Raw genomic sequence first — 10556 nt, forward strand, 5'->3', positions numbered from 1 at the left:
AGTGCTGCCTGACTCCAGTCGTGATTAAAAAAAAAAGCAACAAGAGTGTCTTTTATATTTTTCTGTGTGCGTGCATGTTAGGTTTACCGCAGTACCGCACAATATCTAGCCAGCAATGCAAGTTGCAAGCTAGTGCTGCCCGACTCCAGTCATGCTAAAAAATAAAAAAAAATTAAGTGTCTATTATATTTTTCTCTGTGTGTGCGTGCATGTTAGGCTTAACCGCAGTACCACACAAGATCCAGCCAGCAAGGCAAGTTGCAAGCTGGTGCTGCCCGACTCCAGTCATGATCAATCTGTGCTCTGGGCCCAAGTTCTGGAGCATAAATTTTTTTTAAATCAATTGTCTTTTTTTCTAATAATTGTCTGTGTGTCTGTGCATGTTAGTACCTAAGGCTGGTCAATCTTATGCACCTACAGCAGTGGAATACCCGGGTTCCATCTATCCTGCGTTATTGGGCATACTATGTGAATGCTGTCTATCATCCATCTGGTACGAGGGCTGACCCCCACTTTTTTATTGTGTTATTTGTTATTAAACTACTTTTACATCGACCTTCTGCACCATAAGTAGTTTCTTCTTTTTTCATGTGGGCATCCTTCATGGTTGAAAAAGGAGAAAGAAACCTTTATAGGTCTATCATACATTTGCCTCAAGTAAGCTTTTATGTAAGCACTTTTTCTGATCCCATCTATGCATATGGGTCAAAGAAACCTTGAAGGGATTTACTCATATTTCTTTTAGGTAACACTAATGTGAGCATTCACATCTATATATTCTCACATTGCATGAGGTGTAAATTTTTCCATCTGACACCTGACGATATTGGTTTGAGGGGTTTCCTATATGGTTTATGTTCAGAGGTGTCATCTATAAGCAATTTATTTGAATTATTGCTAATACCCAATATTATGTGTTTCATTTTCATGTACTGATGGGATTTCAACACATGTATTGATAAGAAGATTTGGTTACTTCCAAGTTTTTGTCCTTCATTGGAAATCATTTGAACAGTTCATTGGAAAAGTGTCGGCGCAAGGATTGTTTATCGTATTGTTTTTGTTTTCTCATGTTAGGCTTAGCCGCACAAGATCTAGCAAGTCGGCAACGCAATCTAGTGCTGCCCGACTCCAGTCATGATCAATCTGTGCTCTGGGCCCAAGTTCTGGAGCATAATTATTTTTTTAAATCAATTGTCTTTTTTTTTTATTTTTAACTTTAACTGTCTTTGTGTGTGCGTGTATCCAGCCAGCAACGCAACTTGCAACCTAGTGCTGCCCAACTCCAGTTGTGATTAATCTGTGCTCTGGGCCCAAGTTCTGGAGCTAAAAATAAAACATATATATATTGTCTTTTTTTGTCAATTTTTTTTTTGTATGTCAGCCACACCTGGCTGTCACTGTCATCGGCGTAGGTGCGCAGGGGTGCTGTGCTCCAGTCTGTCGAGGGGCTGCTGCCCCAAAATAACAAATAAACAATTTTTATTGTGTGCATGTTATCCACACCTGTCATCAGCGTAGGTGTGCAGGGGTGCTGTGCTGCTGTCTGTCAACGGGCTGCATGAATATTGCAATGAAAACTTTTTTTTTAAGTTATTAGGTTACGAAAAGTTGTTTTTTTTCATCTTAAACATAGTAGAAATGTTATCCTAACAGCTTATAAAGTTATATGCTCTAAAAAACTAAAGCCTATATTTAATTACAAACCTATATAGAGTAGACATCCTAAATTCTAAAACTATTCTATTCAAAACGTAAGCAAAAGTCAGGAGAGGCCTCAGAGAACATGAAAAAAGATGGTCTAGGTGTTGAACTTCAAAGGATTTCTCCATCATGTTCTGCAGTGTGGAAAGGTTTCATTCACATGTTTTCTATAAAGCAGTTCAAAGATACAGCCTTCAAAGTGTCTGGCTATAACACCCACCTTTGCCAGGTATTACCAAAGATTATTAAAAACAAAGGATTCATCTGTCTGGAATCTGTCTGGGAATTCATGGATCATATTTGGCCTGAATGCACTAAGACATCCAGTGTTTCTGTCGCTGTATTCTATAGCCAACTTTTTTCCTACCTGAATTGCAAACTGAAATATGGAATAGTAAGCACAGACAACATGGAGGCCTTTGTTATTCCGCTGCCTGCATGCCAACCAATACCTCCCAGACTACACCCACTGAGGGGACCAGGTCTTGATAATGACCATCCCCATCTATTGCTAGGCCTTCTTCTTCCAAACCATCCATCCTGGACTTCCTGTCCAAAAAGGGTGAGCAGGGTACAGAAAGAGGAGCTAGATGTCCCCGATTACATTTTTTTCATCTATAATAGATGATTTGGAGAGATAAGAGCTTCAGATATTGGAACAGGGGTTCCCACCTATTTGGCTTCCCTCCAGAGAACAAAGCTCTGTTCCTCAGGAAGTGTCTATGCCTGAGCTGATAGGTAATTAGTCTCTGTCTGTTGGTAAACACCCTTCAGGAGATGGCAACCCAAAATAACAACAACAATAATTAATAATGCATCCACTGATAACCAGCCTGATCCCTTACCAACAACATACCCCATATGGCCAACTCATAACATGACACCCAGTTACCAGCAACATACCCCATATGGCCAACTCATAACATGACACCCAGTTTGCAGCCTCCTCTTCCTTATGACACTAATCCAGTTGCCATGGTTGATCAATCAGCCATGTGTGGTCCACCCAATTTTTGGCCTTCTACATTCTAACATTACAGAACAGAAGGTTTGCAAAGGATTATTTAAGTCAATTGTTTATTTATTCTTGGAAAACATGCTTCCTGGTCCCCTTCTGGTATGAAAAAAATCAACTCCCAGCAGCAGCAGCCATGCTCAAGGATTTTTCTGTGGCAAGGACTGATGTAAATGTACTGTATCACATTTTTTTGTAAATGCCTCCTCCCCTCCCCTTCTCCCTCATAAATTTTCTTTGGAACCAAAAACCAAAATTAAATTAACTACCAATCAACCATTCCTGTCCCTGCCCTACCTTCAACTGCATACATACTCCAACTCCCTCAGGCCTCTCTTGAATAATAGTCACAAAAAGAAAAAGTGCCTCCGCACAAACTACTCAATTGAAAAAATATATAGCCAAAGTTCTCAGATGGTTAAGCAGTAAGCTATAGATTTCATATCAGAGAAATATTCTTATAGAAAACTGAAATGAATACCATCAACATATAAAGTTGGCGGTGCTCCCCTAGAGTTAGAAAACAGTATCAAAAGGAAAAAAGGGGGAAAGAAAACTCTTTTTGTTGGGGGCACAAACTTATTAAATCTGATAAAAAATAATATTTAATTAGATATAATGTATAACACAATACAAACACCACACATAACTTGACAAATCACAGACAGAGATATAAAAAAATGTACAAACATCACAAATACTGTATCACAAAAAAGAGGGTGAATTGTCTGGAAAATTCTCACAATATATTTTGTTGGATCAATTCACTCGAGTAGTCCCATGTTATCCAGAGAGTAACCTCTCAGTGTGAATCACCGTAGTGATAAATATCAAGGCGAAATAATCAAAAAGAGATTTACTATACGATAATATCTCTTGGGTTAAATAAACTGACTGTCCACCTGCTGGTGGTATAGATTGCTTTTGAATTTAGCAACATAGACAGAGAATGGTTAAAAGTACTGCTCAAATAGAGGTATGGGATACTGCTGTTAACGCATCAGCCAAAAGGCATCTAATGATTTTAATGAGCGTTCCACACCTCAATGGCAGTTATAATAGTCAGAAGGAAATAGATAGTAAGCATGAAAAGAGAAAATCAATAGAGTCATGCATCTGCTGTCAAATCTCATAACATCAAAACCATCGTGCAGAGGAGAATTTGATGAGAGTACATATAAACAACAAATATTGATTCACTTTGAAAAGTGCAACTGCTGTCGGTTGAGCTGTGCCCAGCTCCTGCGGACCAGCATCGATGAGAGTGCGAAGAAAGTATGAAAATTACAATCCACTAATAGTCAGATAAGACCCAGGTTAATATATAGTAAATTCATCAATTATGTACACATCAATTTATAAATAATACTTCATGGGTAGCTTCTCTGTATTTTATGCCAGGTAATTTTTGTCAGAAGCAAAAAATGCAGTTCCATTTATGCCAAGAAGAACTGTCAAACAATTCAGATCTAATAGTCACAGTGCCTTATAAGCAGATAACATTAGCTGACAGTACAAGGCATTGAACATATAGTAATCACAGAAATTGTGTGATCCCCCACATGGTATGGGTATAAGAGATTTGCAACACAATAATGCATACCATATGTAATCCACCAAACTGATGTACAGGTTATAAGTGAAGTTCCTTTGGTGGTCTGTTTATCCACAGACAAGAGAATGGTAAATAAAGGTCAAAGAAATCCCCACATAACAGTTTCAGTGACTGGGATACGCAGACCCTTGTATTACCCTTAACCTAAGTGCAGTGTCCCTATATCACAACATGTAGTAGGGCACTCATGGCATACATAATGAATAGAAGGGAGCACAATGCATACAGGAAAGCAGGGAACTCAGCCCTGATGACCATAATTACCGCAGCGCTTCTGTGATGATTAGTAGCGGCTGCGCCCAGTGGAGTATGCTCCTAGCGTTACCTGCTGCTACCGTCATGCAGATTATGAATCAAGAAGTATTATGTATAAATTGATGTGTATATAATTAATGAATTTACTATATATTAACCTGGGTCTTTTCTGACTATTAGTGGATTGTACTTTTCATACTTTCTTCGCACTCTCATCGGTGCTGGTCCGCAGGAGCCGGGCACAGCTCAACCGACAGCAGTTGCACTTTTCAAAGTGACTCAATATTTGTCGTTTATATGTACTCTCATCAAATTCTCTTCTGCACGATGGTTTTGATGTTATGAAATTTGACAGCAGATGCATGACTCTGTTGATTTTCTCCTTTCATGCTTACTATCTATTTCCTTCTGACTATTATAACTGCCATTGAGGTGGGGAACACTCATTAAAAATCATTAGATGCCTTTTGGCAGATGAGTTAACAGCAGTATCCCATACCTCTATTTGAGCAGTTCTTTTAACCATACTCTGTCTATGTGACTAAATTCAAAAGCAATCTATACCACCAGCAGGTGGACAGTCAGTTTATTTAACCCAAGAGATATTGGGCCACATTCAGAGGCGGTCGTAAGATGCAAGCGGTCGTTCTGAAACAGGGCGGCCGGTTGCATCCTGAACGGCCGCCCCCATGTCGGTCGTTAGGCTGTGGGTTAACACCCACAGCTCTAATGACCGCTAAGGGTGATGGTCACGATGGACAAGACCATCGCGACTATCGGGGCTTACGACGAGACCCTAAGGTAGGGTCTCGTCAACCTTAAGCCCCAGGGAGCTTCCTGCTCTGTTTGAGCAGGAAGCTCCCCACTGACATCACTGATGATGTCAGTGTGGCCGCCCACAAAACGGTAGGCATTCCTTAAGGAATGCCTCCATTTTGGAAACCACCCCCCTGGCCCACCTACCAAACGGGGCGAGCTGTCGATCAACATCGACAGCTACCCCTTTGTTTGGTAGCAAGCTCCGGAGCGACAGAGTTTATCTGTCACTCCGGGGCTTGTGCACACGCAGTGCGGCCACTGCGCATGCGCAAGCCTTACCATCGAGTCGGTTATGAGCGCATCGGCGCTCGCGACCGACTCTGAATAAGGTCCATTATCTTAAAGTAAATCTCTTTTTTTTATTATTTTGCCTTGATATTTACCACTACGGTGAGTCACACTGAGAGGTTACTCTCTGGATAACATGGGACTACTCGAGTGAATTGATCCAACAAAATATATTGTAAGAATTTTCCAGACAATTCACCCTCTTTTTTGTGATATTTGTGATGTTTGTACATTTTTATATATCTCTGTCTGTGATTTGTCAAGTTATGTGTGGTGTTTGTATTGTGTTATACATTATACCTAATTAAATATTATTTTTTATGAGCGTTAATAAGTTTGTGCCCCCAACAAAAAGAGTTATCTTTCCCCCTTTTTTCCTTTTGATTCTCTCTTGAATAATACAAGTATTTCCTGAAGTGCCATGTTTGTAGTTGAACTGCCATGTGTTTGTGCCGCCCACTGCTGCAGCTTAGCTTAGTCAGCCAGTTATCTTGGTGCAAATTTTGGGACTAAACTAGATTAACAAATCAATATTGTGAGCTGTGAGGTGGTCAAAATTGTCTGGAAATGAGTGGAAATAAATGTTATTGAGGTTATTAATTACTGTATGTGATTTTAGCAGTTTTTTTTTTTTTTAGAAGAAATCCAGATCCAAAACCAAAACACAAACACGAAAACAAAACACGTAGGTGAGGTTTTGGCAAAACCAATCCAGATCCAAAACCAGGGGAGATCCAGATCCAATACCAAAACACTGGGGGTCGGTGCACATCTCTAACTGTAAGTAGTCATCTATTAGTCCGGTACGCCCCTGCAAATCGTGAACAGACAAGTCAGGATTCAAGTTATACAGTTAGTTATAATATGTATGAAAGATATTGGCTATATCCGCTGAAAGATGGTGAAGTAAGCCTGTATTATGTTTAATTTTGGTAATAAAAGTCAATGTCTGCGTTTGGAAGAGCACATGAGCTAATAATTTGCCTGGTTTGTCTGGTGTCTGGTGTGTCTGGGAAAGAGATAATCTATGTGTGTATAGGTTTGGTGTGGGGGCGGTATAAGGTATTGTCACTATCAGTAGGGTGTTGTATGTGCCATGTGTTGATCATCTGGTGGAGATGGTGCAGCTGTCTTACCTGATGGTGGCAGTTGAAAGAGACCCTAGGACCAATGTTAGAGGAGTCGACTGTTGGTTCCAGTATCCAATTAAGGTCTCCACCTAACACAATATCCCCAGTTGAAGCAATTCAATTAAGTCTTCCTAAAGAATGCCAGCTGACTCTGGTTCGAAGCATATAGGTTAACAAATGTAAAGTCTTGGTTAAACAGTTTCCTTTTACAAAAAGGCCCCACCCCACCTCTAAGATATGGGAAGTGATCTCAGAAACCAGGAGTCTCTTAGAAAAAAAGGATTGCAACTCCTTTTGTCTTCCCCTGTAGATTATCATTAGAGTACACATGGGGATATGAAGAATTAAAAAAATTCCTAAGAGCACCTAATTAAAATGGGTCTACTGTACGAAAACCACATCTGCCCAAAAGGTACAAATTCGCCTCAGTGACTAAAACCTTTTTACATTCTTTATTATCTTTTGGTGTGGAAGAACTTTACTTTTCTGCACAGAGCCCTGATCTACACACCACTGAACACCTCTGTTATGAATTTGATTGTAGACATTGAGCCAGGTCTCATCACCCTAAAGCCGCATATACACTGGACGATAATTGTGAACGATATGAATAATAACAATATTGTTGAATGATATATCATTCATATAGTTCAGTGTGTATGCAGAAAATGATGGACGCTGCTCGCTCAAATGAGTCGTTAACGATATCCCTAGTCGACTGAACATGCAGCTCAATCTGGAGATATTGTTAGTAATGACATGCTGGTGAATGCAACATAGACAAGGTGTCATTTGACATTGCTTGCATCGGCAAGTATTTATGCACTTACCGATGCTGGCATCCCCGCCAGGCCCACCGCTGGTGATGTCACTCATTGGACACATTGTCCAGTGTGTAGGCATCTTAACTTTAGTGTCTGATCTCACTAATTCTGTTGTGACCTAATAATGTGATTCCAGGCAACCATGTTTGAAAATCTGATAGAAATACTTATCAGAAGAGTGGAAGCCATTATAGCAACAAAGGGTATATGAACTCCATATTAACATCCATGGTTTTAGCGTGACATGTTCAACAAGAGTATATGGGTGCGATGTTCACATGTGCGCCATATCATTGGAGGTAGAAGAATGTGTTAGGTGGCTGAAGAGGAAGCCTGTTGGCCTAGCTTTCGAATGCACTTCAATTGAGCATGGATTACAAAGATTACTATGCACTTGGGTAGCAAAAAAATTAACTTGGGGTAAGAGAGGGGCAGGAAAGTAGAGAATCAGGAACTCAGAGATGCACTAGGATAGCAGAGTGACAAGGACTCATATTTGCAATCTGGTAGCAGGGTGGTAGGAACTCATTATTGTACATGGAGAGCAGACTCTCTGGAACTCATCATTGCACTCTGGTAGCAAAGTGGAAGGTGTTATGTATCTCACTCTCTATGACTGATAACCCCTATGTAGAACTATGGTGTGAGATGTTTTACCAACAACAGAGGACTTTCCCAAAACCACACTGGTCACTAGGACTTAGCTACCGCCTGAACTTGATCTCAGTAGTGCATAGTTGTTGTCACTTAGTAGTGATGATCTGTTTGGGAGAATCTCAGCTATGGTATCTAAAGCAGGACAGGATAGACAGGATACATGGCATGTCAGTTCAGAAGGCAGGTGATGGACACTGAACAGAAGCATTTAAGAATTTAGAGTTGGCTGGGATCAAACGCATAAAATAGCACAATCCTCAGGAACAGAAAGGACAGGAGCTAGTCTAGGTAAAAGCTAACATAGACAGGTCAATGAATATACTTAGTGCATTTTTGTGGGTAACTCCCAATCAGCTCATGGAATGAGATCATGTGAACAACTACAAGAACACAGAAATGATTAAACCAGCTGTGAACTAGGGATAGCCATCGGTGGGGTGACCATTGATGGTTACAATTGATGGGCCCATCAATGATTACCATCGATGGCACACAAACCATCTACTGTATGGTGAACCATTGATGGTTTGGACCCCCTTGATGGGCTCCTCTGCTGTGGGCACGCCAGGCCACGGGACAATGAAAAATGGGGACGGGGTTTAGCAATCACAGGGCTTCGTCCTGTCACTAAAGAAAAAAATATTGGCTCCTGCTCATCCATTGATGGCAGAGAACCATTGGTACAAGGCAGTACACCTGTCAAACCGTAACGCTGGTGTCCTAAGGTGAGCTCAGGGAGGACAGAAACCTCCCGTGGAGCAGAAGTACCTGACCAACGCGCACCATTTTGCAGTAATGCAGAGAACCATTGGTTCTCTGCCATCGATGACAAAAGCAGTTGACATTGGCCAGCAACCATCAATGTTTTGGAAACATTGATGGTCAATGGCCATCCCTACTGTGAACTAGCAGCCCTGAGAGCTGTCAGTCAGGGCAGGTGCTGCTTAATTAATGCTGAGTCAAATTGGATAGCAGTTGCCTAGCAACCCTAGTACACACCATCCCACTAAAAACAGAGAGATCACAGACAGATGTGTAACCACAGGAAATCATGATTAGGCATTGATAGCTGAGAGACACGGATTAGACATAGCAAATGGATAGCAGAGTGTCAGGAGCACTTAAATGGCAGTGTCAGGAACTCATAACTGCATACTGGTAGTAGGATTTTAGCAAAACAGACATGAAACATTTGTATATTTATTAACATACTATATAAGTAGAATATAATAAAAAACATTGACTCCTGCTCATCCATTGATGGCAGAGAACCATTGGTTCTCTGACATCGATGACAAAAGCAGTTAAGATTGGCTAGCAACTATCATTGTTTGGAAACATCGATGGGCAATGGCCATCAATATTGTGAACTAGCAGCCCTGAGAGCTGTCAGTCAGGGCAGGTGCTGCTTAATTAATGCTGAGTCAGAGTAGAAAAAAGTTTCCTAGCAACCTCAGTACACACCATTACACTAAAAACAGACAGATCACAGACAGATGTGTAACTGCAGGAAATCATGATTAGGCATTGATAGCTGAGAGACACGGATTAGACATAGCAAATGGATAGCAGAGTGTCAGGGGCACTTAAATGGCAGAGTGTCAGGAACTCATAACTGCATAATGGTTGTAGGATTTTAGCAAAACAGACATGAAACATTTGTATACTTATTTTCTTTCTGTTTATTAAATGTAAAATGGAATAGTAAAATTAGAATACAAATTCTTGTGCAAGAAGTTTAAATATAATTATTATTATAAATCTTAGAACTTTCAAAGCATAAAATTAATTTAATGAAAAAGTAAACTTTTTAAAGGCAGATGAGTGAATCAATATCCCAGAGCTGTTTGCTTCAGCAATGTAATGACATAGTATTTTACTTTTCCCTGGAGGACTTTCATTAACATACTGTATAAGTAGAGTATAACATCTTATATATATATATATATATATATATATATATATATATATATATATATATAATCTGTTTCTAACATGAAACAGGGGCTGGTACAAGACATGTTCTATGGTATGTTATCTATTACCAAGTGATTTTACACAAAACTTTTATATATTTATTTCACAGATAGACTTGAAGACATGAGGAATATTACTTAAGGCATTTGTAGCTGAAATCCAGTATCAGCACAGTACCATGTACTATGTACAGTGGGTAGAAAATGAGTTGACACCAAAATGTCGACATACTTTCTATAGAACAGATTTACTTTATGTCAGCAAAGTGTCAT

Source organism: Taudactylus pleione, unplaced genomic scaffold (assembly GCF_031769625.1).
Source record: "Taudactylus pleione unplaced genomic scaffold, aTauple2 ptg000061l, whole genome shotgun sequence".
Taxonomy (NCBI): Eukaryota; Metazoa; Chordata; class Amphibia; order Anura; family Myobatrachidae; genus Taudactylus; species Taudactylus pleione.